Source organism: Aristolochia californica, unplaced genomic scaffold (genome assembly GCF_029961685.1).
Source record: "Aristolochia californica isolate CCGP_79_NKW_82.1479 unplaced genomic scaffold, dmAriCali1.0.hap1 SCAF_16, whole genome shotgun sequence".
NCBI classification, from domain to species: domain Eukaryota; kingdom Viridiplantae; phylum Streptophyta; class Magnoliopsida; order Piperales; family Aristolochiaceae; genus Aristolochia; species Aristolochia californica.
Window position 1 is genome coordinate 15,394,220 of NW_027181837.1, and position 6,118 is coordinate 15,400,337.

Consider the following 6,118-nt stretch of genomic DNA (forward strand, 5'->3'; position numbering starts at 1 on the left):
CGGGTGCAAATGTTTCCTCAAAGTCAATCCCATAACACTGAGTATAGCTTTTAGGCACGATCAGGCTTTAAGGTGGGCCACGTGGCCATCGAGACTATGTTTTATAGTGAAAACCCATTTACAACCGACTAGTTTTTTTATCGGATGGAAGGGGAGCAAGTCGCCAAGTTTGATTCCCATAGAGGGCTCCTATCTCTTTATCCATCATTGTTTTCCATCCTAGATATTGTAGGGTCTCCTGATAAGACTGAAGAATAGTGACAGAAGAAATAGAGGCAAGAGACTGATAATAAGATGAGGATAACTAATGGGTTGATAAAAAGTGAGAGATGGGGTGAGGGGTAAATGGTCGTGTGCATGACCTAGGCTCTTTCTGAAGAGCAATCGGTCGAGTATCAAATGGAAGACCAAAAATATGAGGTGGAGAAGGAGAACTTACCTCAGAGAGGTCTGGAGATTCCATAGGTGTAATGTCGAGCAATGCTTCAACGGGTGGAGCAAGTACGTCATCATGACCATGAACTGTTGAGTCATCAATCAGCACAGTAGGCTTAGTAAACTCATTAGCCGTAGAGAAACCAAGTGGGTTACTAGTAGATGAATAAAAGGGTTGCTCTTCAAAGAATGCCACATCGCTAGAAACAAACATCTTTGTGAGAGAAGGGTTATAACACACGTATCCTTTATGAGTATGAGAGTAACCAAAAAAGATACATTTAATCGCCCTAAGATCAAATCTAATAGTATGTGGAAATGTAATATGAACAAAACAAGTACACCCAAAGACTCTCAAAGGAAGAGAAAACATATCATCACTAGGAAAAAAGATGAGAGTATGGTGTCTTATTACCAAGTACAAAGGAATGCAACCTGTTAATGAGAAAATAGGTCGTAAAGATGGCATGTGGCCAGTAGAAGTGAGGCACATGCATATGGTGCAGAAGAGCTCGGGCAACCTCAAAAAGGTGTCTATTTTTTCTTTTGGCTACACCATTTTGTTGTGGTGTGTAGACACAAGAAGTCTGGTGAAGGATTGTTTTATCTCTACAAAAGGATTTCAAATCTTCTGACATATATTCCTTGGCATTAATTGAGCGAAGGATCTTCAAGGTAATATTGATCTGAGTAGATACCATGGCATAAAATGATTTGAAGGTAGGTAATACCTTCGATCTTTTTTTAAGGAAGAACAACCAATTAACCTGAGAAAAATCATCAACAAATGTAACAAAGTACTTTGAACAGGAAACATTGGACATGTTCAAGTCCCTACACATCAGTATGAACTAAAGAGAAAGGAGCAACACCTTACTTTTGCCTTGGGGAGAATAAGTACTCCACTGGTGTTTACTTACCTGATAATCTTCACAGTTCAGTAATGGAATGTAAACAATGAACCATATGTGTGAGAGACATCAAGGATGGTTGGCTTAGTCAATTGTGCCACTCTAGAGCATTTGCTAAGAGCTGGATGTATCTGTGAGTGTTGGATAATTGAGGTAGTAGAGGCCCCCTGTTCACGGCCGCCACCTATCACTTGTTTTGTCTACAGATCCTGAATAACACAAGAAGTAGGAGAAAAGGTAATGGAACAAGTAAATTTTTTTGTTAATTAACTGATAGACAAAAGATTTAAGGGAAACTCAGTAACAAAAAGGACATCTTTTAAATGAATGGTAGGTGTAACAAATGTGGACCCCACCTCACACACCTTGTTTTGGGATTTATCTACTATAAAAACAAACTTGTCAGTCAAATGTGGAGAGATAGAACTCACGAAGTTACTATTACCTATCAGGTGCTTAGAGGCCCCAAAATCAATGATCTAGGATAGAGAGGTAACCGAGACCATACATTTTATGGTAATAGCAACAATAGGGGGAAAACCTTGTTTGGGGTTGCTTGGTTGGCATGAGCCATCATGTGGTTTATCTTTCGATATAATTCAAATTTCTCTTCAAAAATAGTCTTCATGCGGGGTAGATGCCATCATATGCTTTATCTTTTGGAGTAATTCAAACTCTTCTACAAAGATGGTCTTCTTGCCTTTTGGGTTCTTATGAGCCATTGTAGAACTGAACTCTTTGAACCAACCAAATCCTTTTAAGGTATGGCAAGTTATCAATAAATAATGAACCCATGGTAATCAACCAATGATTTCCTTCTTCAATGATAATGTTTCAATCAGAAGGACACAATAGCAACTACTATAACGAGCCAAAACCCAAGAAGCACTCACGCGGCAATGAGAGATAGGATGTTCCAGAACTAACAACAGATAATAGGTATAGTAGTAGATAACATATAAAGAATTAAAGTCCTCAAGTGTAAATAAGGATGTGTGAGACAATTTTGTAGCAAGTTCAACCAAGCTGCATATTTCTATCTTCCATGAGTGTGTTAAATGTTGTTGAACTAAGAGAGAGAATAGTACCGAAGCTTGATAATTAAGCTCAAAATAAGGTGGAGTGCTTGACCCAAGAGCTGGTTCAAGAACTTCTCATAAACACATAAGAAAGCACATCTTCAATTTTATTCTAAATCAGAATCACTTGCCATAGATGATTTTTTAAAATAAGGAAGATCTATTTGGGAAACCTTTCTTATTCCAGAATAAGGCCTCTTATCTTGACTAATATATCTCATTTAATTCAAACAAAGCTTTTTGAAAAATAGAAGTGATCCTTCCCAAATATTGTTAATCAAAACCAAAAACTTTCCAAGGATAGATAGATACTTTCCTGATATGATTAAGCAAACAATATAAACTTTCTAAGACTACATGTTTGCCATTTTATGATTCCCTTCTTAGAAAAGGCAAATACAAGAGAGAGTTGCTAATCAAGATAATCAAGATAAGAAAGTTTCCAAATCAGCAGACCCATGTTGTTGTTCACGTTCTTGAGTAATGACTCCTTTGTTCTGACCATCTTGTTCGGTTTGGTTTTTGACAAAAAAAATGGAAGAAATGAGGGTTTTGGCCTCAGATTTGAAGAAAATTCTCTCAAAAGCAAAAATGGAATAGAGATTTGGGGCGTTGGAATAGGTTTTGAAATGATTTGGGATGAAGAGATAACTTAAAATTTTGAATGTGACTCTTCATCTCCTCTGTTTGCATCATGAAGGATTGATCATTCTGTTTCTATTGATTGATCAATTGCTTAAGTTGATCAATCAACCAATAGGCATTGATTGATCAATGACCTTAGCAAAGTGACCAAAATGTGATCTTTTGAATTTCATCTCACTCTTTTGGCACTATAACTATGGGATTTGTACATTAAGCTCAAAATTTTAAGTCGAAGTGAATCAAGGTGGGTTGCTCATGCTTAGTTCTCCTTAAAGCTTTGAGAAACAGACAAATCCTAATGGTTTTGTAAAAATATCCACTAATTGATTTTCAATGTGGACAAACCCAATTTTAATATCCTTGATTTGGACTTGCTCTCTGATAAAATGATGTTTAATTTCTGTGTTTTGATCGAGAGTGGTGAATTAGGTTCTTACTTAGAGTTATGGCGGTCATGTTGTGACAATGGATTGGAATTATTTTTTCTCTAACCCATAATTATCTAGTTGTTATTTCACCCATATAAGTTGAGTACAACAACTTCCACATGCTATGTATTCAGCTTCGGTAGTGGATAGTGCTACTAAGTATTGTTTCTTGGAAAATCAAGAGACAAGTATATTTCCAAGTAATTGCAAACTACCACTTGTATTATTTCTGTCAATTTTGCAACCAAAAAAAATTAGCATCTGAATAATCGACTAGATCAATGACTGAAGAGTTTGAGTACCAAAAATCTAAGTTGGGTGTCCCAAGTAGATAACGAAAAATTTGTTTTACTGCCACTAAGTGAGATACTCTAGGATCAGATTGATATCTAGCACATAAGCATACAGAGAACATTATATCCAATCTACTAACTGAAAGGTAAAGTGGGGATCCTATCATGCCTCTATAAAGTTTTTGATCTATGGCCCTACCGGAGTTGTCTGAGTCAAATTTCATTGAAGAACTCATGGGTGTGCTAATTGAATTAAAATTTCAATGTTGAATCTCTTAATCAATCCCTTAGTATATTTAGACTGATTTATGAATGTGCCATTTTTGGTTTGAGGTACTTGAAGTCCAAGGAAGAATGTGATTTCACCCATTAAACTCATTTCAAATTCAATCTTCATTACACTAGAAAATTCTTCATAATGAGAGAGATTTGTATAACCAAATATGATATCATCCACATAAATTTGAACAATTATCAAGTCTCGATCACGGTTCTTAGTAAATAGAGTTGTATTTATGTTTCCTCTCTTATAACCATTCTTTTCTAAGTGTTGATTTTCAATGCTCCATAGATTACATATTGGGTAAAGAAGAGAAGGAAAAAGAAGAGAGAATAGTGCATACGTTGGGGAGAAAAGAAGAGAAATAATAGAGTTATAGACTTAGTCCAAACCCTCCCCTTTATTACAATTATACTCTTCATCCTAGTAAGAGTGAAGAAGAGACAAAAGACAAACTAATTACATCAATGACACTCTAACATATTCATATCTTCCAACACTCGCCCTCAAGCTGGGAGGTAATGGCAGTAATCCCAACTTAAAACAAATAACATAGATGTAGTAATAATCTCCTCCATCACGGTGTCCCAATGATAAGTACGAAATCAGGCCCAAACTTTCAAAGGGTAGAAATTAGTGATAAAACATAAGTCGAAACCAACCTCAAATTATTTCAAACAAATATATTGATAATAATCCCTAAAATGGTAATGTCTGTTATTCACAAAACGGCGATAAAAAACCTTAAGGTACCAATAAAAAGTTTCACTGGACTTAAAACACTCATACATATAAAAAAAGACCAACCAAAACAACGCACCAAACGCGTTGGTCAAAAAGGGGATAACGAGAGTCAAATAAAGGACGATAGGAGAAAGTTGCCAACTAATAAAAGGGTAATGGGTAACGAAAAGGAAGATAAGATGAAGAAGTCAGGGTCATCATGTGCTTTATTTTTTTAAATAATTTAAATTCTTCATTATATGAACCAATGCCGACACCAGTCAGCAATTAATGAACCCAAGGTAAGCGACCAAGCAGTTCTTTTTCAATAATAATGTCTCAATCAAAGAGACACAATAATAGCTGTAGTAATGAGTCAATACCCAAATAACATGTACCAAGTATGCAGTTATATTGCAGCGAATAACCGAAAAATAATGTTTTAAGAGTAATAAGGACACATGAAATAATTTGCAGTGAGTCCATCTTTAAATAAAGAAGCTCTGCACGAAGTAATAAGCTGAGGATAATCCGAGGTAATAATCGAGCCGAAGTCAAGCTGGTAACAAATAGCAGATAGCAACTTTGACAATGAGTGAGTGAGTCAAGTTGAGTTACTTACCATAGGTTCCTAAGTTAAGCCAAGTCACAAAATATTCGAGTCAATAGACCAATATAGGGGAGTCAATAGTTGAGTCAGTTTTACACCAATGTAGTCAAGTCAATAGCCGAGTTAGCGACCAAGTCGGTTTCAAATTAACAATAGCAATACACAAGCTTGCAATAGCCAAATAATATGAGATAAGGTTATGAATTCCATAACTCAAAAAAACACAAGCCTATTGCAGCAATCGATGGACGAAGAAGTTCAATCTGGTAAGAACTCTGAGATTAATTTGGAATGACAGCAGTAGTAAATTCGAAATGGAGATTAATCACTAGTAACTCAAAAATATTTTCCCGAATTGATAGTACTAAGCCAGTATGCCATGTTTAATTGACGACAAATAATCTCAACCAACAGCTCTACAAATAACTCTGGAAATGTAAGCCAATACGATACAAGCAAATGAATGCTGATTTCAGACTTCGAATCGAAGTTGGACAGTAAGCTACCAGCTGATAACGAAATACGATCTGGTTGCAAAAAACAACTACGAAAGTCATCCAAAAACAACAACAAACCAAAAATTTGCTCCAACTTGAAGGCAACTTTCCAAAGATATGCTGCTAAAGAATCACTCCAATTTAGACGCCAAAAAAAATCCATAGGGAAAGGAGACGCCAACTGGAATGGCGCCATGAGAGAGTAATCAACAAAATA